At 42.8% G+C, this 26451-nt stretch overlaps 2 protein-coding genes across 9 annotated transcripts in view; one reads left to right on the forward strand and one right to left on the reverse strand.

Annotated features, from left to right (window-relative positions):
- The window catches only part of LOC126212997 (uncharacterized), a 36086-nt gene extending 33994 nt beyond the window's left edge, over positions 1-2092 (forward strand). For all 5 annotated transcript variants that reach the window (XR_007541029.1, XR_007541028.1, XM_049940542.1 and 2 more), the window contains one exon: positions 1704-2092. The gene's annotated coding sequence lies outside the window, so the exon portion shown is untranslated. The remainder of the gene's footprint in view (positions 1-1703) is intronic.
- Positions 2093-22433: 20341 nt separating this feature from the next.
- Positions 22434-26451, reverse strand: part of LOC126212995 (uncharacterized) — a 65145-nt gene continuing 61127 nt past the window's right edge. For all 4 annotated transcript variants that reach the window (XM_049940537.1, XM_049940540.1, XM_049940539.1 and 1 more), the window contains one exon: positions 22434-23259. The gene's annotated coding sequence lies outside the window, so the exon portion shown is untranslated. The remainder of the gene's footprint in view (positions 23260-26451) is intronic.

The raw sequence follows: 26451 nt of genomic DNA on the forward strand, positions 1-26451 counted from the left end.
ACGTGGAAATTTGTTAAAGCCACCTTGCTGACCGAGGAGCATGCACGTTACTTTTAGATCGCCACGTATCATCTGACCGTGAACAGAATAACCAATTTTATTTAGCAATACTTCTAGGTTTTCATAGCTTTCTTTCATATGTACAGAATGTCCAACAGGTATAGATGCATACATGTTACCATTGTGCAATAAAACAGCCTTTAAACTAGTTTTGGATGAATCAATACACAGCTTCCAGCCATCCTTTTGGTATTCATCGCCAAACTCATTCATCAGACCTGGAATGTCTGAGCAGTACACTAAATCACCTTCTTGTTGAAAGAACTTGGACAATTGCTGCTCCCTCTCTCTCTCTCTCTCTCTTTCTATACATATATATGCTGATTCCAACTGCCAGGAAGTTCTTTTCTTTTAATCTAGAGCCAAGCGATTCAGCTTTTTCTTTCGTTAAGCCCAGATCCCTAACCAAATTGTTAAGCTCGGTCTGAGTAAACAATTTGGGCTCTAGACTTTTTTTATTACAATGGAATTCATCATCATGTGGTTCATGTAAATCACATTCTACATCAGAAAATACTTCTGTTGGAATAGAATTTAAATCTTCTGGTGGTTCAAGAACCGACAAATCTACACCGTGCCCTACCGGTCGGACGGTGGGCGGAAGGTTAGGGTAGCTTATTAGCTTCTTGTATTTCGAATTATGACCAGTAATATCGACACTGCAAAAGTAGCAATTTCTTGGCTCCCTCCGTACCCTAGGAACAGCAAATCTCAAGGCATTTTTCTCCTTTTTGGACCATTTTCTCAGATGTCCAACACACACATAACATACTTGAGCGGTGCCCAAGATTTATCTCGATCACCAAGTTTAGATACAAAGTATGACAAATAAACCTTTTTCACAAAGTCTGTAATGTTTCTTTGGTGTTTTTTAATCACAAATTCACCACAACTATAACAAATATACTGTCAGCAGAGATTTTACAACCACGATTAGACATTGTACTGAGTGCATGTACAGAAAACGGGAAAGTGAGGTTAGGTTGGCAGTAAACAAAACGCCATCTGTTAACACAAAAATGGAATTGACCTTTTTTTGCCAGCAAATGTTTTTCAGCAGTGCTACCAACGTGATCTGCATTCATTACACCTCCTTTTTAAATTATTTTAACTATATGAAAGCTGTTAAATTCATTAAAAATTGCTTAATTTAATAAATTTTTACTGCAAAATGTGCAGAAATGGTGGGTGACACAGTTTTTTAAGTATCATATTTGGAATTATCACCGTAAAAAACATAATAATAAGGTATTTTCAGCAAAAAAGGTTTTTCCATCGTTGGCCTGTGTTATCATTCTGACACACATAGCCTACAAATTTTTAAAAATTTATGGTTTATGAATATACAGAGTGAGTCAAAAGTCACAGTACACCCTGTTATGTCAAAAATCCAGCAGGAATGGGGAAACCTGAATATTCCGTTACGGTACGGGTGAGGCGGTCTATCCGTTACAGTAGGTACTGACCGTGGACCCCTCTCGAAATCGGTGATCTCGAATCTGTCAATTTTTTAAAATGGGAACAGGTTCGTGTGATGTATCAGATAACACCAATATTTTCTGACAAGTTCAAGGTCATTGCAGTAAACAGATTCGGAGTAGCGGTTATGGTTCAAAAGTTACTTTTTTTTGTTTTTGTTTCAGGTAACTGAAAATGGCTTTGACCCAGGAGGAGAGAACTGAAGCCACTTTGATGTCTGGAGTGTGGAATTTCTGCGTCACAGTAGCAGATTTTAACAACTGGCACTCAGAAGCACCTCCAGGTTCGATATGGCCGATTTCGAGTTGGCGCCCGTATTCGATACATACCGAAAAAGATTTAGACCATTTCACCCGTACCTTACTGGAATATTCAGAATTCCCCGCTCCTGCAAGACTTTTGACATAACAGGATGTACTGCAACTTTCTTTTAACTGACACTATATATATAAAATATATACTACTGTATGAAGACATTGTTTAATGTTACTACCACATGTCTCAAAATATTCGTGACTGATTTATTTTAAACTTTTATATGATACTCTAATAAATGGTCAGACAGACATAGGCTACATATTTATTTATTTATTTAATAAATAAATACACTGTGTGTGTGTGTGTGTGTGTGTGTGTGTGTGTGTGTGTGTGTGTGTGTATAGTAGGAAAAATTTTCTTAACAATAATGTGAAATTGTTGTTGAACAATTTACTGGAAAGTTTTGCATGATAGTGTAATAAATATTTACACCTACATTTTTAATACATATTTACACTAAAGTGCCAAGGGAATTGATGTAGGCAAGTGTATTCAAATACAGAGCCATGTAAAAAGGCAGAATGTGGCGCTACGGTCGGCAATACCTATTTAAGACAACAAGTGTCTACCGCAGTTGTTAGATCAGTTACTGCTGCTACAGTAACAGGTTGTCAAGATTTAAGTGAGGTCGAATGCGGTGTTATAGTCAGCGTGCGAGAGACGGGACACGGAATCTCCGAGGTAGCGACGAAGTGGGGATTTTCCCGTAATGCCATTTCACGAGTGTACCGTGGATATCGGGAATCCGGTAAAACATCAAACCTCAGACAGCGCAGCGGCCGGAAAAAGATCCCGCGAGAACGGGGCCCACGACGACCGAAGGTAATCGTTCGACGTGACACAAGTGCGACCCTCCTGCACATTGCTGCAGACTTCAGCGCCGGGCCACCGACAAGTGTCAGTGTGCGAACTATTTGACAGAACATCACCGACACGGGCTTCGGGAGCCGAAGGCCCGCCAGTGTACCCTCGACGACTGCACGAGACAGAGCATTACGCCTCGCCTGGGCCCGTCGACACCGACATCGGATTGTCGACCACTGGAAAGGTGTCGTCCGGTCGCACAGGCCTCGTTTCAAATTATATCGAGTGGACGGACGTGTACGGGCACGGAGACGAGCTCACGAATCCGTGGACCCCGCATGTCGGCAGGGGATCGTCGAAGCTGGTGGAGGCTCTGCAATGGTGTGGGGTGTGTGCAGTTGGAGTGATACGTCTAGATAAGAATCTGACAGGTGACGCGTGTGTAAGCACCCTGTCCGATTCGTGTCCGTTGTACATTCTGAAAGACTCGGGCAATTCCGGCAAGACATTGCGACACCCCACACGTCCAGAATTGCTGCTACAGATTGGCTCCAGGGACACTCTTCTGAGTGTAAACAGTTGTGCTGTCCACCAAACTCCCCAGACACGAACCTCGTAAACCTTATCTGGGACGCCTCGCAACGTGCTGTCCAGATGAGAGCTGCACCCACTCCCACTGTTACGGATTTATGGAGAGCCCTGCCAGATTCACGGTGTCAGTTCCCTCCAGCACTACTTCAGACACCAGTAGAGTCCAGGCCACCTCGTGTTGCGGCACTTCTACGTCCTCGCGGGGGCCCCACACGGTATTAGGCAGGTGCACCAGTTTCTTTGGCTCTTCAGTGTAGAAGGAGAAATGATTTACACTATAACCCCACCTTAGTACGGCAGAAAAAGCAGTGTGGTATTTGGCCCTAAGAATCTTTGAACCTGTGAAGAATTTAATAAGTAATAAAATTAACTTCAAAATCAAACTGTAGTTGCGTTTGACTAACAACGCCTATGTAGTGGTTAATAAAAAAAGAGAAGAGAAGAGAAGAAAAGAAAAGGTTGAAAATGTGGGAAGAAATGGTGAATAAAAAGGGGGTTTTAAAATCGTTAATGACCGTGAAAAAGGGAAAGAATGAAATGCAAATCGGACTTCGTATTACAGAAAAGTTATCGGACTTCGTGATTCGGAAAAGCTATTGTTGGGGTGGTCCTTGTGGTGTTTCTGAGCAAAAGTCAAACCAATTTCCACTACAAAAGTTATTTGAAAGAGAACAGAGAATAACAAAATGTGATTAACAGGGGGAAATGGCGTAGATAAGAGTTCGTCCTTTACCGTGTTAACACGTCTTCTCTCGTGCGGCGTCCAGGTCTTCTTCCCCAAAAATCTCACCGTCAGATTCTGTACTTTCTTCGCAACTGTTTTAGGTCCCGTGTTAACCGTAACGCACCACAGATCCCTCTCGTGCCAAGTGGTTGGAAGGAAGCAGAGGTCACAGCATTCCACGAGATGGACAGCAGAAATGATCCACAAAACTAGCATCCGAGTCATTGTTGTCTGTCAGTTGTGCAATATTAGAGCACGTCTATTATTTATAATATGACGAGCTTGACGATTGTTAACATAAACTGCAGATTTAACTGTCTGACTGAAGTTCAGTGGCTCGGTTATATCTGTTATATACTGATGCCCTCGGATCCAAATCAATGAAGCCTACAAACTGCTTCAGTTTTATGGCGGAGACTGTTGCAATTTTGGAAGCAATTAAGTTTGTATCTCCAACTTCCTTCTCCCAGAGAGTTCTTGAAAATACTTAACATTGAAGATGGAATAAAACAACCAACCGTTCTATTGTGGATGTGGTGCCGGACTGTATTCACTGTAAACGGAGAGGGGAGACAACCGTTCTGCTGTCGGTCGAGTCTGACGCTTGCGTCCCCTGTAATTAGAAAGTTGACATCTTAGCGAAGTGACCTAAATTTACAGGAACTGTTCTCAGTTTGAAATTAACATACACAGACTAGTTACGTGAAGTAGAGAGCCGTGGAAAACTGCAATGGCAAAATATGTGGAATATGTCACAACTAATGAAAGGCGAATATTACGTGGCGTTACAATTTCAAATTCCTATAAGGCTGCAACCACATCTTGTTTTCGTATTCTTAAATTGACAGTACAATGAACGATCAGAGTTTCTGAAGACGTTGATGAGTACAGGTTACCTCCTCCCTCAGTCAGCGTCTTCTGTTTACTGCAAACTTTTGTCTGCATAAAGCAATTGTCAGTTTCCTTAAAAGTATAGAGGAAAATCTGTAGGACTCATATTTTCATTTATCTGAATCACTTATCAAATTTTAAGTAGTGTCAATGGGTAACACAAAAAGTCCAGTTTACTTATCATTCTATCTGTTAAACATTCAGTGTGGAAAAACAATTGACGGCTCGAGCTTTCCTTTCTGTAACATACTTTTGTGTATTTTCTTTGTACAATTATGTATTCTATGTAAACATGTGTTCTTAATAATTAAACAAAAAAAAAAGAAAAGAGCATGTTCTCAGCTCAAATATTATCTCTACAACTTTGCTTCCGCCATTGTGTGTTCCCCCCCCCCCCCTCGATGTTCGGGGCTTATTGTGAAAAACGTACAAAAAATTATGATTCATAGTATTGCCCATCGCTGGCCATCACATTCTCCCATGTTTTGGATAGCATACGAGTCCTGGCGGAAGAACTGGGCGTCTTTTGTGAGGATCCGATCGGAAGTGCTGGTCAGCTAGACTGTATGCCACTGGTCGGAAAAGGTGGTAGTGAGAGAGAGAGCAACGTACGGAGAACACGGCGGGAGGGACAGGACTTCACTGACCTGCTCAAAAATTACCTTTACGTGTCTATCGCTGTATTGTGGCCGTTTGTGTGTCAGTGCTGGGCTCGAACGCATCACTTGCTTTCGATGATAATGTCCTGTGACTGTCTTCGTCTGTTTCAGTAGCTACCAAAACGTTCTGTCTTCCATCACCGTGCCAGTCTTTGACATCAAAATCGGCGTTCTTAAGGCGTTGAAAACATTCTCTACACGTTCTTCCACTAACAGTTCCTTCACCACTGGGCTTATCCAGCATTTTAAGAGGAACGGCCGCAGATTTCTTCATGTTAAAGCAAAAAATTAAAGCTTCGCGCAAATGACGAGAACTGGGTACACAAGTTGGCAACAACAGTGGTGAGAGCCCACCTCAGTGTACGCCCACGCCAGTGACGCAGAGGGAGAGAACGACCAGTCTCTGCAAATGCAAAGGTCAACAGCCGAATGAGTCCCGTATACCACAATGAAGTGTGTGGCAATGCCAGAATTCCCGAGGCAAACACCGAGATCTGTGAGCGAGTTTCCGACAGCTTTACTGAACCCGGGGTTCGTAGTTCCACCCCACACACTCTTGCGGCCACTGAAGTCGGCCAGTATTATGAAGAGTGGTGAGAGCTAAGAAAACAGTGCAAACGACACATCGTGGGACACTTAATCGTCGGGAGGGAGATACACGTTACAGGTGGTAACTTCCAGAGATGTTGTCTCACACGAAAAGCCACAGCCTAGAAAATCGTTTCGAGTGGCACGTGTTTGCAGTAGACAGATTCCAGGACATATAAGGTCTGTTTAATAAATTCTGGAACATAAAATTTTTAGATACTTGCCTTTTACTTATTGTGCACGGCCTCCTTCAAAATACTCTCCTCCATAATTAATGCACCACTCCCAATGCCATTTCCACTTCCGAAAGCAGTCTCGGCACGACTCTTGCCGGATCGCGCGAAGCAGTATCTGCGGACTTTCTTTTATCTCGTCTATCGTTGCAAATCTTCATCCTTCCGACGGGTTTTTCAACTTTGCAGGGGCCAGGTGTGGATAGCACAGAGGATGCGGCAGCACAGTGATTTGTTTTTTCGTGCAATAGTCACCCGGGGACGAATGTGCGGGTGAGTTATCGTGATGTGAGAACCGTGAATTGTCTTGCCACATTTTAGGCCATTTCCTTTTCACATTTTCTCACAGGCACCCCGACACGACTCAATAGTAGCCTCTATTAACAGTTTGTATCTGTGCACAAATTCGTGATAACCTAATTCTTTGAAGCCAGAGAAAACTACCTGCACGGCTTTGTCATTTGATCTGAACTGATGAGCTGTTTTTAGTTTTGGAGAAACTTTCCTGACCCACCGTGAAGACTGACCCTCGGCCTCGACGTCACAACTATGGACCAGCTTCTCATCACCAGATACAATTCTCTTAAAGAACATCTCGTTCTCATTTGCAAGATCCAAAAGCTCTTCACCAGAATGTGGGGTGAAGATCTTTCTGGTCTCAACTCGAGAGCCGGGGGCCAACTCGGTGGCATCGAGACGCATTCCGATAAGCTCTGTCAGGATTTCGTGAGACGATCCAACTGAAAAGTTACATTCTTCTGCTATATCTCTGACAGTCAGTCTACGATCGTCAAGCACAATTACGTCGACTTTCCCAACACGAGTTTCGCCGGTAGACATCGAAGGGCATCCTCGACGACGACCGTCTTTAACTTCCGTCCGGCCATTTTTAAACCGTACGAAACATTTAGAACACCGAGTACGGGTTAAGCACTCGGCACTGTCGGCTTCCTGCATCATTTGGTGTTTCTGTGTGAAGTTTTTCTCAAGTTTTGTGGAAAATTTAATGCAGACACTTTGCTCCTCCAACTCCGCTATCTCGAAATTCGCAAACTGTGCGACAATGATCTACTCGGTAGGGCACCGAACGACAAGTAACAGGCTTACAACAATGAAACTTCCGGCAGTTACACATTAAACACGAGCGTGTGCAGGGATGCCAACTGCATTTTACTCTGGCACGCCAAGAGTGCAAATTACAAATGTTTCGGAATTTACTGAACACACTCCACATGTGCAAACACCACCTGACTCATTTTCACAGTCAGTGCGATTCTTAAAATAGCCCCAATAGCCACAGAGGGTAAGGGTGTGCACTGCCGGGAAGCGAGGTTCCTGGAGGGCGACTGGGGATGACTTGCCATTCCGTATTCACGAAGATGCAAAGCCTGTACCTTTTTGCTGATGATACAAGTATAGCTATCACACCTGACAGACAAGAATTAACTGGTGAAATTGTAAACGATGTTTTTCAGAAAATCATTAAGTGGTTCTCTGCAAATGGGCTCTCATTAAACTTTGACAAAACACAGTATATTCAGTTCCACACAGTAAATGGAATGACACCATTAATAAATATAGACTTTGATCAGAAATCGGTAGCTAAGGTAGAATATTCAAAATTTCTAGGTGTATGCATTGATGAGGGGTTGAACTGGAAAAAACATACTGAGGATTTGCTGAAACGTTTTGAGTTCAGCTACTTATGCTATTAGGGTCATTGCAAATTTTGGCGATATACATCTCAGTAAATTACCTTACCACACCGATTTTCATTCTCTGCTTTCGTATGGCATCATATTCTGGGGTAACTATCATTGAGTAAAAGAGTGTTCACTGCACAAAAGCGTGTAATCAGAATAATTGCTGGAGCTCGTCAAACATCATCCTGCAGACACTTATATAAAGAGCTAGAAATCTTCACTGTAGCCTCACAATATATATATTCACTTATGAAATTTGTTGTTAACAATCCGAACGAATTCAAAAGTAATAGCAGTGTACATGGCTACAACACTAGGAGAAAGGATGATCTTCACTACTCAAGGTTAAATCTAACTTTGGCTCAGAAGGGGGTAAATTATGCTGCCACAGAAGTCTTTCGTCACTTACCTAATAGCATTTAAAAGGAAATTAAAATAATTTCTTAATGGCAACTCCTTCTGCTCATTAGATTAATTTTTGGATGTAGTAAGTGGGTAATTTCCCCAACCCCCACAAAAAAATTAAGTGTCATGTAATATTTTGTGTAATTTAATATCTTGTATAGACACGTTTTATTAACCTGACACGTTCCACATCATTACGAAGTGTCGCATTCACGATCTATGGAACAAGTACTAATCTAATCGTAGCTAGGACAAGTGGTGGAAAAAGCTGCTACAGTTCCACTAGAGATCACGGTACCAGTATCCTGTGGGGGTGCAAAGAGGCAGGTCGTGCCTCAGAGCCACCTGCTGCCACTGGTCGCGAGGATACATCGCGAGAACACATTTATTCTGAATCGGGGTCTGGAAACGCCACCTCGGCTACAGAGTCGGAACGTGCGGGCACTCACTCTTTTCGGAGACTACTTCTCGTCCTCGGACGATTTAGACTTCTGCGAGGACCGGTCTCCCCGAGATTCTGTGACGTGAAGTTGTACGGCCTGCGACCTGGGGCTCGACTGCCCGTCGGCAGAGTCCACGGAGGAAGTGTCCCGAGGGATCCCTTCTCGGCGAGGACTGGAGGAGGGCGTCAGTTCTCCGGTCTGGGTGTCGCCCCCAGGGCTCCAACTTCTCGTGCGATTTCGAGGCTCCGAGCAATTCCACGAGGAGCAGCTGTCGACAATTTCCGACAGCATTATAGCCGGTGTCAGAATTGCACTGTGGCTGACGGTGATTGATCTGACAGCCTGTGAAGGTAATCTGCCTGTAACTCTTGCTTCCTCAATTTTCTCAAACCTTTCACCAAACGCTTCAGATGCACCTTGTATGTACTGAAAAAAAGAGATTTATATGGACAAATAAATAAATAAATTTAAGCAACAGACTGGGGCAATGAGGTAAACACAGTTTTTCCTGGCTTCCAAAAAGGATTTGGCACGGGATGACACCAGTGTTTGTCTACAAAAATATTTTCGCGTGGTGTACGAAAAAGAATGTGTGACTGGACTGACGATTTCTCGGTAGGGAATATGCGGCACGTTATCTCGGATGGAGAGTGACAGATCGTATTCACCTAAGAATTAGTTTACTTAATGTACTAGGATAGAGAAAAATCTGTTCACCGAGCGGTGGCAGACAGACGCACACGTAAAAGGAGGTTACACTCGCACGAGCTTCCAGAGCCAGTGGCTCCTTCTTCCAGTGGGAGGGTTGAAAGGGAAACAAGAGGGGTGAAGGAAGAATACTGGAGAGGTTTAGGAAAAGGGGGAGACTTCGGAAGAATCTCCCGGACCTGTGGAAGTATCCCCCGACCTGTGGTTCTGGATGACTTTTCTGAAATCTACCCTGTTTCCTAAACCTTCCCAGTCCTTTTTCATCACCCCTCATCCTTCCCCTTCGAACTTTGTGCCAGAAGAAGGAGCCACTGGCTCTCAAAGCTCACAGAAGTAAAACCTCTTGTGTTTGTGTTTCTCTCCCGCTGCACGGTGAGCAGATTTTTATCCATCTGATTACCTTATATTGTCAAAAATTGATTATTTTCATTGTTAATTAGTTTTTTTGTTTGATCCGAGGTGGTTTCTGAATAAGCAGTTACCTGGCATGTCTCACGCCCGTGCCTGTCACGTTAAGAGCATACCTGTCTGTTTAAATGATTTATAGGCATAATCCACACATTGCCTCGACCATTTCTCAGATACATTATATCGAGTAATGACACGACTAATTACATCCCCACATCAGCAGAATCCATTTACGTATACCAATTGGAGAATAAATATATATAATATGAGTGAGATAGGGTTGTAGCATATCGCCGATATTGTTCAATCTGTACTCTGAGCAAGCAGTGCAGGAAACCAAACAAAAATTTGCTTTAGGAATTGCAGTCCAGGGAGAAGAAATAAAAACTTTGAAGTCTGCTGATGACACTGTAATTCTGTCAGAGACAGCACAGGGCTGGAAGAGCAGCAGAATGGAATGGACAGTGTCTTGAAAGGAAGATATGAGATGAATATCAACAGAAAAAAAGGATAATGACATGTAGTGATTAAATCGGGTTATGCTGAGGGAAATGCATTAGGACAAGAGATGCTTAAAGCAGCTGATTAGTTCTGCTATTTGGGCAGCAAAATAAATGATGGCCAAAGTGGAGAGGACATAAAATGTAGATGGTCAATGGCAAGAAATGCTTTTCTAGAGAAGAGAAATTTGTTAACATCACATCTGCATTTAAGTGTTAGGAAGTCTTTCCTAAAGTATCTGTATGGGGTGTAGCCATGTACGGATGTGAAAAGAGGATGATAAACAGTTTAGCAAAGAAGAGAATAGAAGCTCTCGAAATGTGGTGCTACAGAAGAATGCCGACGATTAGATGGGTAGATCGTACAACTGATGAGGAAGTACTGAACAGAATTGGGGGAAAAGAAATTTGTCACGCAGCTCGGCTAGACGAAGGGATCGGTCGATAGGACACATTCTGAGACATCGAGGGATCGCCAATTTAACAGTGGAGGAAAGTGTCACATGGGTGTACATTGCAATAGTTATTCATAGATGAAAAGTAGCATGGAGAGCTGCATCCAACCAGTCTTCAGACTGAAGACCACAACGACAATAGGACTGATAAAAAAGAAGAAACACACAAAAAAGATGTGGAAATGGACGAGTTTTTGAAGCCAGTGGTTACTTTTTCTGGCAGAAGGGAAAGGAAGAGAGACAAAGGGCAAGGACTGATGAACTGATGAGATTTGGGAAATGAGAACTATTACGAAAGGTCACCCAAAACTCGGGGTCAGGGGAGAGTAACCCGACGCAGAACATGTATCTTAACCTGGGTTTCCTGTAGCTCCTCCCATCTCTTGTGTCATAAGCCAAAAGCCTATTTAAAAATTAAAGGAAGGGAGGCGGGATCCCGTGCTTAACAACTCACAGCTGTCATAATCAAAACTATGCTCTCTCTCTGAGGCTTCCCACCCACACACTCAGAAGTATTAACATAATATAGTAATAATAATTAAAATATGGCATGTGTGTTGTAACATCTTCTTGATTCTTCAAGTATAAATTTATTAAGTGAATGTGGCATTTTTTCAAGTTTCAATTGTAACAAAGCAGGTGGATTTTCCCCCTTGCTATGCTTTTCTCACCCCCCCCCCTCCCACCCCCAACAAAATTTTTGGTTTGCAAGTATCTCCTACAGATCATCACTGATGTGACATATGCATAATACCACAAATGTCTCATATTAATACAGGGCTTAGCCGATTTAACTTTATTATCCAGTACATTTATTTAGTCAATCAGAATCTGTTGGTGTAATTAGTTTACCTAAAAACTGTGATAACTAAAATACCATTGATTGCAAACTTCATCATCATTGTCCACATGTAAACATATACTCAGCTGTTAACTTTCAGATAAAGTAGATCAAAAGAATATATCGATAAGTGAAGCATTTATTCAGCTAATGCTGGAAATCCGTTAGTAACTTTTGCGCTAGTTTAGTTTCAGAGTAATTGAGACCTTCCATAAAAACATTATTACTGAGACTATATTCTGGCAAATAAGGCAGCAGAATTGAGTAGCAATTGCCATTCTTTTTTGTAAAAAGACAGCGAAGAACAACAGCTGAAAGAAGTCGTAATAAAAGAGAGGGAGGCTTCTGGGAGCCACTTGAGTCAGTCTGTGGCAGGTTACGAAGCGACGTACCACAGGTGGCTAACCACAGAATACGAGTCGAAAATGTATCGCGAGTTATCTAAATTCTAAATGTTTTTAATGACTGAGTGTGAACTTGTAATTAACATCATGAAATGTGTTAGTCTTCTGATAATGCCTTCTGCTAATAATGACAATAGGCTCAGACTGTGGACTGTGTCATTTCTAAGTGATACTTACTGTACACAGCATGCTCATTTTGATATTACCACCTACGCGGGAGAACAGTGTAATTAGCAACTGTGTTAACGATTTACTTGCCACACGAAAACTTCTGGGTCACTTCAGTGTCAGATTACTGCACTCAAACAATCACCACCACAGGAATTCAGTCGAGCATAGCGCGCAGCTTACCCTTCATCTGTCCACAAATTATAGTGAATGAGGTCAGATCTGGCCATAAGCAGCAGGTCGTTTAATACTGAAGTTGCAATTAAAGTGCTTTGAATTGTAAACCTAGTGCAGTAAACATCATTGCACAGTATTAATTTTCGAATTTCTGTTTGTTTCGATTTGCAAATTTAACTGTTCTTAATACTTGGTGCACTGTCGAAACATTGAGAAAAGTTAAATTTGTAAACCAAAACAAACGGAAATATGCAATGTGAAAACAAATACACGTAGCATCCCCTTTCGAGCTAAACACTGGACAGTGTCTTAAAAAAGCTGAAATTAGGTGTCAACCAAAGAAAAAGTTGAAATAAATGACAGCCTTTGCTGTTTTCATTTAATTATTATTTTGGACGTTCTTTACAAGTGTTACATTTTCTAATAAGCTACCTTTCCTCAGTTCGGCATACACAAAGTGTATGTGGATGTAAACGTAACAGGGAAAGGAGCCCGTGACCACGGAATGGCATTTAAATTCGTGTTACTGGGCCTCTGCAATCTAAAGCCCCGCACAATTTTGAGCCTCATACTAAAATAATGTTTTGCTTTTTGTCTTATGCTACTGGACAGCAGCACAGATTACCCAAAGGTCGTACATATGACACATACGTGCCGTATTAATTAAATGACGTAATTTCACCTGACAGTGGAGGTTCATCCGACCGAAACGCGTAGCAGTATTAATAGCAGTAACGATAAAAACTAACCAAAAATTTTCACATTTAACCCTTGGGAATGCAAGACCTGTAAAGTCTCCTCTGTTTTCATATTTGATCGTTGCCTGTTCTCACACTGGCCGCAGGAGGGGGTGAGGTTTGCCGACGGCTTCTGCAGGTCTCCATTCAGTATCAAATCGACACGTGTGCGCTTCTTATGACACATTCCCGAGTAATTCCACTACTACTTTTTCTCTCTACACTCTTTCTCGTGAGAGCTGATGTGATACATACGTGAGATAATGTATGATATATTTCTTCAGTGACCGTTCATTTGTGGTACCGAAACTTTTAATAGCCTTAAAAACAACTCGAGTTCTGTGGTATCATTGTGAGTTCCACAGTCCTGATGTTTTTCACACGTAAAAATGAGAAAGTGAAAACCGTACAATTTGAATTACCCCAATCACAGTAAAGAAGATAATAGTCTTCTTTTAGAGGAAACAGAAGGTGGCTCTGATCTAGTTCTGAGTTATGAAGATGGACGAGAAATTGTCGACGAATGAAAAGGATATTCAGAAACAGACTGGACCGAGGATTCAAACGGTCAGGATAATTATGTGCTGAATTATCTGTGTGATGGAGACCAATTATTTCATCATTTTAGAGAAAAAGAGGGATAAAATTATCGACAGTTTGCGATGGCAGAAAACCCCAATGTGCTGGAAAAGAGGAAAACAAAACACACTGAGTGGTACAATAGTTCAGCTCCTGGGGTGAGAACTTGGGAGCAAGTTTTTGATATTTCAATGACGCAGGTTATTGTGAATTACACAGATTAGCTCACCGAAAAATATCAGCGAGCAAAATACCGGTGTGAAAGAAACGCCCATTTTATAGATGTGACAGAGATCGAGGCTCTAATCGAGTTGTTATATCCTTGCAGACGACTCGCGTAAGCTCGTACAGTGTCTTCCTAAATATGCACACTGCCTGGAAACTCTGCACTACGGACAGCAGATTGAGACTGGATCAGAGGGCTCGAATGTCGCCCACTACAACCGCCGCCTGGCCGAAGACTAAACTTGAAACGTGTTGCCGGAAAATGTGAGCAATTCTGACAATGCTTGAGAGTGACACTGCCTGACAGAGGGTTAACAGAGGTACTACGTTCTCCAAATGAGCCTGCAATCATAACAATTGTTTACGAGTATAGCATCTAGATTGCTTAACAGATTTTCAATTATGACAACATTTCAGTGGCTGCAATTGTCAGTAAAAGCTTAGAACGTGTAAAATGTGGTTTTAGCAATAAAATGTTCCACTTAGGCATAACGTTTTCTTGCAAGAACACTGAACTTAGCTCATATACACTCTGGCCATTAAAATTGCTACACCAAGAAGAAATGCAGATGGTAAATGGGTATTCATTTGACAAATATATTATACTAGAACTGACATGTGATTACATTTTTACCCAATTTGGGTGCATACATCCTGAGAAATCAGTACCCAGAACAACCACCTCTGGCCGTAATAAGGGCCTCGATACGCCTGGGCATTGAGTCAAACAAGGCTCAGATGGCGTGTACAGGTACAGCTGCCCATGCAGCTTCAACACGATACCACAGTTCATCAAGCAAACATTTTCTGTATCCAGAAAGGCCCGTACAGGACCTGCAACATGCGGTCGTGCATTATCCTGCTGAAATGTAGGGTTTCGCAGGGATCGAATGAAGGGTAGAGCCACGGGTTGTAACACATCTAAAATGTAACGTCCACTGTTCAAAGTGCCATCAATGCGAACAAGAGGTGACCGAGACGTGTAATCGATGGCACCCCATACCATCACGGCAGGTATACACCAGTATGGCGATGACGAATACACGCTTCCAATGTGCGTTCACTGCGATGTCGCCCAACACGGATGCGACCATCACGATGCTGTAAACAGAACCTAGATTCATCCAAAAAACTTACGTTTTGCCATTCGTGCACCCAGGTTCGTCGTCGAGTACACCATTGCGGGTGCACCTGTCTGTGATGCAGCATCAAGGGTAACCGCAGCCGTGGTCTCCGAGCTGATAGTCCGTGCTGCTGCAAACGTCGTCGAACTGTTTGTGCAGATGGTTGTTGTCTTGCAAACATCCCCATATGTCGACTCGGGGATCGCGACGTGCCTGCACGATCCGTTACAGCTGTGCGGCTAAGATGCCTGTCATCTCGACTGCTAGTCATACGAGGCCGTCGGGATCCAGCACGGCATTCCGTATTACCCTCCTGAAAGCACCAATTCCATATTCTGCTAACAATCATCGGATCTCGACCAACGTGAGCAGCAATGTCGCGATACGATAAACCGCAAGCGCGATAGGCTACAATCTGACCTTTATCAAAGTCGGAAACGTGATGGTACGCATTTCTTCTCCTTATATGAAGAATCACAACAACATTTCACCAGGCAATGCCGCTCAACTGCTGTTTGTGTATGGGAAATCGGTGCCAACCTTGTGTGAATGCTCTGAAAAGCTAATCATTTGCATATCACAGCATCTTCTTCCTGTCGGGTAAATTTCTCGTCTGTAGCACGTCATCTTCGTGGTGTAGCAGTTTTAATGGCCAGTAGTGTATTATGATGGGAATCGCCCAAATGTCATAATAAAGGAAAATATTGTGGACAGTCAAATGAAAACAAAACAATTTAAAAAAGTAACTAAAATGTTTGTTATTTCAAAAGTAATTCCATAGCTGCCACTGTGAGATAAGACGGTCAATGCCATAATGGAAAAATATTTTCAGATGCCTACGGAACTGCGATTGTATGCAGGAGTGCACCTCTCTGTCCAAAGCAAATAGTCAGCCAGGATGTCCTTCTGGGCTCTGGGGACAGATCGGGACTGTACTGAGGATGTGTAAGGGCTTCCCAGTGTATTTTAAACAACCTCAACGACACATGTGCAGAAATTATCCTGCAACAGAATGATGTCGTTTCGACTATGCTGCCGAAAATTCACTGGGTTGCCTTTGCAGTACTGACCTCTCTCCCTCCATTCTATTTCCATATTTTTGGAGCCCTTCAGACATACGTGGCCATCAATCTGCTTTGAACAAAGTGGTCCAGTTCTACATACAAAGGCCGTTCTATGCAAAACTGCAAACATTTTTCGATGAAGGCACTTACTATCTGTTTCCAAAGTGGGATCGTGTATTAAAAGATATGGTGATTACTTTCAAAATAATAAACAATTTACTAAATTTTCCCCCTGTCAGTTAACTGTCCCTTACAGATTAAGTAATCTAGATGGCTTTATTTGCCAAAATAAAAGTGGGCTCACACCTGTGTCTCTAGTACATTTGTAACGTTTTTTGTATGGGGTGTCTCAAAATAATTAATGCGTACAATCTCTGAAAGTGAATCTCTCCCCTCGATTAAAGCAGGTAGAAATAAATTTTTGACAGTAACAACTCAGAATACAGCGAAAAACTTAGGAAGGCTTCCATTTGTTACAGGCTTTGAAATGAAAAAGGTGTTATCATCTTAAAGACCGAAAGCGGGCGCTAAAAGGTTACCCGAAAACAGAACATAAGTGAGATTTAAAAGCATCAGAAGTTTAGTTTGCAGCACCACCACCGCCTTCACGGTTAACAATTAGAAGGAATTGAGACAGGTTGGAAGTTAGTGGCACAGCGCACAATGTATAGAAGGGACGCAGTAGAAGAAAAAGACATTCGGAACACGAAGTATCGATTCAGTGACTCGGGCGCACACACACAGTCTCTGAAAAGTCTGTGACCCAGTGTTTGCACGTGCTCACAGAGGGAAGGATAACATTCCGACACTTCTACGTGCCCCAAACGGGGACGGTGTCGACAGGTGAACTGAATTTTGTGAGCGGTTCACCAGCGTGTGTGAAGAAGATGACTGTTTCGAGATCTAATTCCTATGTCAGAGGAAGCAAGCTTTAAACTTGACAGAACAATTAATCGCCATATCGTGTGTGTACTGGGCTAACTAGAATCCGTATGCGACAGGAGAAAGCTGCGTTAATCGACCACAAGTAACACTCTGGTGTCAGACGGTTAACTCGGCCGTACAGACGCCTCTCACCTAGAAATGGACGATCGCGGTAACTCCACGTCTAAACCGACATTTCTACCAGAGAAGATAATTATCTTCGACAGGATACGGTGCCACCTAATTTTCAACTCGAGGCGAGAGTATTTCTGTGCCACACATTCCCTTTGAAATGGACAGGATGAAGAGGAAATGCTGCAGAGTATCCAGAAATTTAATCCTTTCAGACATCTATCTCTACGGTTCCGTAACGAGCCACAGACACTGGACAATTTAAGAGAGCAAATATTACACGTACACAAATATTCCACGAGCGAGTGTACGGTGCGTGGCGTATGGTACCGATACTAGTCGTTTCCTTTCCTGTTCCACTTACAGATCGGAGAGAAAAACGACTGTCTATGTGCCTCTGTATAGCCCTAATTTCCTGTGTCTTATCTTCGTGGTCCTTATGCACAATGTATGTTGCTGGGCAATAGAATTGTTCAGCAATAAGCTTCAAATGATGGTTCTCTAAATGTTCTCAATAGTGTTTCTAAAAAAAAAAATATATATAAATAAATATCGCCTTACCTCTGGGGATTCCCATCCGAGTTCCCGAAGCATCTTCGTCCACTTACGTGTCGTTCAAACCTACCGGTAACAAATCTACTGCCTGTCTCAGAATTGGTTTGATGTCTTCCTCCAATTTGACCTGGTACGGTTCCCATTCACTCGAGCAGTATGCGAGAATAGGTCAAACTAGTGTCCTACGTGCGGTCTCCTTTACACGAGAACCGTATTTTCCCAACGGACCGGAGTCGACCATTTGCCTTCACTACCACAATCCTCAAACGCTCGCTGTATTTCAAAGTGCTTTGCGACAGTACGCCCAGATATTTAAACGACGTGACTGTATAAAGTGGGACACTACTAATGCCGTGTCCGAACATTACGGGTCGAGTTTTTCCTACTTGTCCGCATTAACTTACATTTTTCTACATTTAGAGCGAGCTGCTGTTCGTCACGCCAACTAGAAACTTTGCTGAGTCATCTCGTATCGTCGTACAGTCACTCATCTTCGACACCTCTCTGTCCACCACAGCATCATAAGCAAACAGCCACAGATTGCTGCCCACCCCGTCCACCGTGCGGTTTACGTATATAGTAAATAACAGTGCTCCTATCGCACTACAATGGGACACTGCTGACAGTTCCTTCTCTGTAACGAACACTCTGTTGAGGACGACATACTGGGTTCCATTACTTAAGGAGTCTTACAGCCTCTCGCATATCTCAACAACATATTCCGTACGCCTAGCTTCTTTGACAGTCTGCAGTAGGGTATCGTGTCAAATAATTTTTGGTAATCTAGAAATATGGAACTTTGATAGGCAACAGGCAAGTTCCATATTCATAGTTCACAGCATATCGTGTGAGGAAAGGGCAAGGCAAGTTTCACACGAGCAATACAGGGTATTCGAAAAGTCTTTCCCTGATTACATAAATTGATAACTCGGGCTAGAAGTAAGATACAAATATGAAACTTGTGTCGAATTGTTTACAACTATCAAAGTTTTTTTTCTGTTTTAGGTTCGCAGTACGTAAGTAGTGGATGAGGTGCAGTGTCCAAGAAGCCATGTTAACCAATCAGGAGAAAGCACAGTGTGTCCTGTGGTACCATGAGAGACGATCACCAACCACAGTGCAGAGACACTTCCAGACCACATTTGGAAGGAATCCACCCGATGTCGAGAGCATTAAAGCCTCGTACGAGAAGTTCAAGAACACAGGATCGGTTGCTGACCTTCCGAGGTCTGGTCCACCGAGAACCTCAGCAGACAGGGTGGAAGCTGTAAGGCAGTCTTTTCTGCGAAGTCCGAAGAAATCGGTGTGCAGGGCCTAGCGTGAATTACAGATGCCAAAAAGCTCTCTCCGTGACATTTTACACAAACATTTGTTTCGTGCATACAAAGTGCAAATCGTTCAGGCCTTGTTGCTCAATGACAGTACACGTCGATATGACTTCGCGGTCGAAATGCTATCACGTGTTGAGGACGATAATGGTTATCTCAGACGAATTGCCTTTTCCGACAAAGCGACCTTTTTTGTCAGTGGAGTAGTGAATCGCCATAATGTGCGCATTTGGGTTCACAGCCCCCTGGCGAGGTCACGGAGTGCACCAGAGGCAGTACAAAGGTGAATGTTTGGCGCGCGCTATTGTACGATCGAATTATCGGGCCATTCTTATTTGCTGAGGCTACCGTCACATCTGCAGTGTATCTGGACATGTTGCAACTGTATGCTGTTCCTCAGCTGCTTCAGTATCACCCCAATGTCTCGTTTCAGCAAGACGGTGCACTGCCTCATTGGGGTTTGGACGTCCGTGCATATCTCGATACGACCTTTCCTGGGCGATGGATTTGTCATGATGGGCAAACGGTTTGGCCTCCACGCTCTCCTGGTATAACCCCATTAGACTTCTTTTTATGGGGTTATGTCAAGGACGAGGTCTACCGAACACGTGTACCAGATCTTGAAATCCTGCGGCAACGGATAACCACAGTCGTCGAATCGGTCCCTCCAGTAATGTTGGCTAATGTGTGGACGGAAACTGAATATCGCCTAGATATGCTACATGCTACCGAGGGTGCTCATGTGGATGTTTACCGCTGTGTGAAAAAAAACTTTGATAGTTTGTAAACAATTAGACACCAGTTTCATATTTGTATCTTACTTCTAGCTTGAGTTATCAGGCTGTACTTTCTAATACTGAGCTGATTTGTGGATACAAGATTTTCAATCTCTAGGAAATTTATTATATATGAATTCTGAATACGTTCTAGAATACTGCAGCAAATCGATGTTTTGTGGGTCCACTCTTTTACCCTTTTTAGATAAAAGTCACCTGCACTTTTTTTCCAGTCGTTTAGGAGTTTATGCTGGGCGAGAGACTTGTGATAAGCGAAAGCTAAGTAACGGGTCAATGCTGTAGTGTACTCTATGTAAAACAGAACTGGGATTTCATCCACACCTGGCGACTTACTCGCTTTCGACTCTTTCAGTTGTTTCTCTACGGCAGGAATGTTTATTACTACACTGCCGATAAGGGAGTCTGTGTGACGGTTAAACGACAGTATATGTGTACGATTCTCCTGCACAAATGATTTCTTAAACATGGAATTTAAAATTTTGGCTTTAGTTTTGCCATCTTCAACTGGCGCAGCACACTGGTCGAGGAGCAACTGGATCGAAGCCTTAGACCCACTAAGTGATTTTACACGGGACCAGAATTTTCTCACGTTCTCGGCTAGATCTCTCGCTAAGGTATAACGGTGGTAGTTGTCGAACACTTCGTACGTAGATCTTTTTACAGACACGTGAATCTCTATTAATATTTGCCTGTTGCCATTTGTGCTCTCTCCTTTGAACCGAGAGTGCAACAGCCTTTGCTTCCTCAGTACTTCCCTTCCAAATTTTGTTATTAAACCCTGGTGAGTATTTTTCCATTTGTAATCCACTTACTACACACCTAGTTCTACAGATCACGATTTACAATATGTTTAAACTTTGCCCATAATTCCGTCCATCATTCTGCAACTAAATGATTACAGTTCATTGTCTGTGTGAGATTCTAGCTGCTTATCTGCTCTTCTTAGAAGAAATACTCTCCTAGCCTTCTCGACTGATTTATTAACTTTTGTAACTACAGTCGCTATAATGACACCGTTATTGCTAGTCCCCGTTTCTATACTGGCACTGTCGATGAAGTCCGGCCTATTAGTTGCTACGAGATCTTAGATATTTCCATTGTGTGTGGGCTGCTCTCCAAGACACTTTTTGGAAAACGTGTTCAAAAGTACTTCGGAAGACTGTCTGTCTGCACCTCCTGACGTCCCAGTCTATCCTCGGTAGGTTAAAGTTACCTCCGGCAAGTACCGAGCAAGCCTGCGACAACATTCCGTCCGCGGCAATACGACAGGAGATTGTGACGACACACTGCCAGAAACAATACAAAAGGTACATCACTCTGTTCTGTTGTCACTGATAAGCATCAGTCATTGTGAGGATATAACACCTCAAGTTTCACCTTAATGTATGTAACACTAAAAAATTATCTTTTATATCAGCTTCAATTAAAGGCGTATTCATTTTCAAAGAGTGTATACACTGTTTTGTGACAGCCTTTGTACTTATTCTGTGGCATTAACCTGGATATGTGATTTTTCTTACATATAAATTTTACGTGGAAACTTTGTTAGAGAATACAGGGGACAAGATGTTGATGATTTATTTGGGAACTAAATTGGAAGCATGTCGAATTTTACTGAAAGTTTGTCAGATTTATCTGCTGCTAAACATTTTCACTGTGTTACAATTGTACCAGTATTAGAAAGAAGTATTTCACCTTTTTAATTAGGAAAGACTGAGAAAAAGCAGATGTCACACTGGGGTGAGAGGTTGGGGGGATAAGGGAGGAAAGGAAAATTATTGCTGGATAGAACACACCAACTTCATTCTTTCCCTTTCTGATACTATGGGTTCTGAAAAGACAGGACTTTTGTAAAAGGAACTCTCCTCCACTACAGTTAGCATTCAATGTTAACACTCGGACATTTCCCGAATAATATTTTGATTATTTCTGTTGTGGTTACACTGCAGAGAGCGTGACAAAGGCCTGTGATATCACTACTGCCTTCCCAGCTGAACGATGCCACGTAAGCATTTACAATTTTACACACCAATGTATTTACATTAGTTTAATGTCAGCAAATCCGCACATCCTGATATTGCCGTATCATCTTTCTCAATCTGCAGCACTGGTCACCACGATGGAGTCTGCCGGCCAACACCTGAGAAAGAAAGAAAGGAGGGGGAGAAAGAGAGAGAGAGAGAGAGAGAGAGAGAGAGAGAGAGAGAGAGAGAGAGAGAGAGAGAGAGAGAGAGAGAGAGAGAGAGAGAGGAGGAGGAGGAGGAGGGGGGGGGGGTCAGCCACACTGTGCACAGCCTCATTCTGCTCCATTGTAATAATCAGAAACAAATGCAATGTAAAAGCCCTGTAAATGTACTGTGGCATTTGCGTCAGTCATTCAGGTCTCGTCTGACTGTCAAAAGATAATACTGTCTGTAATAACATAGAGTTTATATATGAACATTGAAATCAATGAATTGTGACATTAGAATACATTAACTGAAATAAATATTGTGAAACCGAGAGCTTTCTTATTTATTATTACAGTTATTATTATTATTATTATTATATTGATTAATACATACATAAATAAAACATTATGCTGTATTGTTGTTGTCTTCTGCCACGCCTCTCTACTGAGGCTCGCTCTTCGTGCACACCTCAACATTCCATTATTTAGTCGATGTGGCATTTCCGAGAACGCTACGGTCTGCCGTATTTATATCTGTCACGTGGTTTCCCTTAAAAAATTTTCTTTGACCCCTATTGATCTGGCATAGTCTGTAAATAAGCATACCACTTTAATGATTTTTTTCCAGTTCTACCACTGTTTCGTCTGCGCTCATTCGAGCTCTCAACTCGTCATTACTTTTTTCCTCGAGTCTCGATATTCTGAAGCTCCTCCTCAAATAATCGGTTTCCACAGTTATTAGTCTTCTTCAAAGGTGAACATTTAAAATCCGTGGTTCCGATCCGTAGCACAGGTCAGACTTGACCATCGGCCTACCCACCGTTTTCTTATTGTCGTTAGAAATGTTCTCGGTCCACAAAAGAACTGATGCATCCAATTGCTTTTCTGCTTTGTTGTATTCTGTGTTTTACTTTGCTATTACCCAGTCCACTTTTGTCAATGTATGTCCCTAAGTATTTAAATTTCTCTACCTCTGCTGTAACTGCTTTGTCATTGGTGCAAGTGTACAAGAATGTTATTCTGTGAGAAATCTTCTGTTTTCTGCATTGTGACCTAAATCTGAACCTGCAAAAAACAAAACAGAAATAAATCAAAGGAAAAACGAAGAAGAAGAAAGTAACACAAAATACTGTACTAAGTGTGTAACACACACAGGGTGTTGCAATGATTTATACATTTTTATCCACATAGATGTGCCCACCTGCCCCCCGCCCCCCCCCCCCTCCATACAGTGTCAGAAAAATGCCAACAGGTTCCTTAAACATAAAATAAGTAAAAAATGTCTAGTAAACATTGGCTCTAAAATGCATAGGCCTACTTTAAAGAGCTATGACCACTCATTTATCTCTGCTAGTGTGAAACATCTCTCTTCTACTGAAGAAGTACTCATACCTCTTACTGTATGCATTTTACTGTGCATGCTTGCTGAACTTTTTTCTTTTTTTGGTCCACACTATCTCCTTGCAAAATATAAAAAGCAAAGAGCTCTTTAGAGTCCTCATTTGCTAGACTTTTTTCTCATTTTCGTTTAAGGAACTGTCTTTTTTTTTTGGGGGGGGGGGCACAGGGTGATTTTATTCAAAATTCCTATTGCAGGTTTCTCAGGGAACTTAGTAAATGAAGTTTTGATATGAAGCCGTGTCTGAAAATGTACTGTTTGGCTACGAAATAAGTTTGAATGTCAGATAATTTTCGTATCTCCCACGCCACAGTAAACACAAAAACTGAGAAGAGGGCACCACTGTCAGTTCACATCTAATTGCGACGTCACGTAACACCTCTGTCCCACGACTACAGAAATCGATACATTCGAAACCGGGCCGGCCGGCAGGCCGTGGTGCGCCACACTCTCGACTTCGTAGGGGACGTCCCTCGTCACGCAGGAGAGAGCCCGACCCGCCCGTGGCGTGCGCTCCTGCGGCACGCGACTCGGACCTCACCGGGTGCGCCGCACGCGTACGATCGGGCGGGAGATTCTCTAACTGATTTTACGTCTAAACGGTGCTTCCGGACACAATCTCCTTATCGAAACTTCGTTTACCGATTCTGCTCTACAGTCCCTAGAAGCCTGTCACAGGGAATTTGAATCACCGGTTTTACAGACTCGCAGTACGGCACATTCCGATACGGTCACTGTCGTTATCTTTAGATACCGGATCGGAAAACTGGCATTAAATTTCCCGATTCCAGTCAAAATATAAAAGGGACGACACACGGTGCTAGTGTAGCCTGTGCGAGCCTCTCCATTTTTGCAACACACGCCACTCCGACCCACTTATTGTAGTCAAACACTCGTCCATCCGTTCGCGGCGTTCTGCAGATCCCGGGAAGGGAGAAAACCTCGACGTACGTGGAACGAGTTCAGGTACATGTTAATACGGGACAGAGAGATCGTATAAACTTCATCTTTGTACTGTATTTCCAATAAACTATCACTATTCTGCTTAATGCTAGTCACACTCGTGTCATCTACCACGGGTGAAGGAATAACTCGCAAATTCTGATCGGAGACGGCGTAAACGGATGTCGGACACCCGAAAACCAAAGGTGCGGAGTCACACTCGTGCCGTACTCTCTGGCAATCCTGCTGAACGTTTCGGGTCTCACAAATAGCCCCGAGAACTGACCGCCACTGTGTCTAGTACTGACATCGAAGTACAGAGGACGCGGTATTTCAGTACGGGGGTGTTTCTCGTAGCGAGACTGTGATCCTCTTGTTGTGCTTAAGGAAATAGAAAATGCAGGAGGATACAAACACATTACACAGCACTGTGTACCGTATACAGTAGACTAACAGTTCAGAGGTGACGACCGAGTCTGTCAGCGCGTCAGTGCACCCCGTCAAACCGGCGTCTGCGGAATGACGATCTGTGGACGATAATGTTACCAAAATGGGCCAACTCGCCCAGAGTTCCCGACAGAACCCGGCTAAACGGCTGCGGGACGAGTTACGACGTCAATTACATTCCAGATTCCCGCACCTGGCGTCTCCTCTCTCTCTCTCTGGCTCTCGAGGAGGAATAAAAATTTAAAATTCCACATTCGGTCTCGACCGACCACCGCGTCATCCTCCACCGGTCGAAACGGCTACCTCTCGGTCGAAAGGCCCCTCGGGTGGACTCGCGTGGCCGAGTGCGGGCCGTACCCGCCGCACTGCCGAGATTGCGACACGGGACCTCAGCACGACAGTCGGGTGCGCGGCTACAGAGGCGGACCTCGAGGAACGGGAAGTGTCCTGCCTTTCCTCCGTAGACGTTCGGACACCTCGCCAAAAGTGTCCCCGGCAGAGTTCGTGCTGGTGTAAAGGTGGAGGTGGGCCACAGCCCGTATTAATATCCACTGACGGGAGTCTGGACACTTTCTATCGGACAGAGTATGTGTAGTTTTGTAGGTTCTGTAACCACAGATCGACTCCATATAGGGGTGGTACGCACATCTTTGCTTAACACCGTTTTGTGAGTGTGTGTGTGTGTGTGTGTGTGTGTGTTTTTGCAAGCACCAAGTTCTTGGCCGATTTATTTCAAATTTTCGCACGGAACTCTTACAAATATTGGGTCAGACATAAGCTGCAGTGCTTTTTGACAAATGTGTTATACAAATAATATTTAAAATCTATACTACTACACGATGAGAAGTCGATGTTTAACATTAGTAACAAAAATCTTAAAAAGTTCTTGAGCAATTTACTTCAAATTTTCATACGACACTCTAATAAATGTTGAGACGGACACAGGTTACATATTTTTTAAATACATGCCGTATATAAATATGTGTATAATAATACGTGAAGAGAAAATATTGTTAACAGAAATCTTGAAAGTTCTAGACCAATTTACTTCTAAATTTTACAAGGTACCCGATAAACCTATGAACTGACAATGACTACGATTTTTTTAAGGATATGTGAAGTACATATAAATGGGGGAAATGTTTCCAGAAAAATTCTCAAAAAGACCTGGACTGATTTGCTTCAAATTATTAAACGGTACTCTACTATGCATTCACACAGACATATGTTACATATTAATACTCTAACATACATTCAGATGGATGAGCACTCCATACTTTTTTAAATAGCTACGTACATGTTTTCTGTTAAAATCAACTGTGAGAAACAAAATGCTGTGCTGTGAAAATGTGCAGTACCATTTTCCTTGTCACAGTCAACTACAATACCAGTGCATTTGAACAATTATATACACTGTTTGTCCCACATATATTCATACCGTGGCTTTTCACACTTTCCCATTGGATCTG

This window comes from Schistocerca nitens, chromosome 11 (genome assembly GCF_023898315.1).
Source record: "Schistocerca nitens isolate TAMUIC-IGC-003100 chromosome 11, iqSchNite1.1, whole genome shotgun sequence".
Classification (NCBI taxonomy): Eukaryota; Metazoa; Arthropoda; class Insecta; order Orthoptera; family Acrididae; genus Schistocerca; species Schistocerca nitens.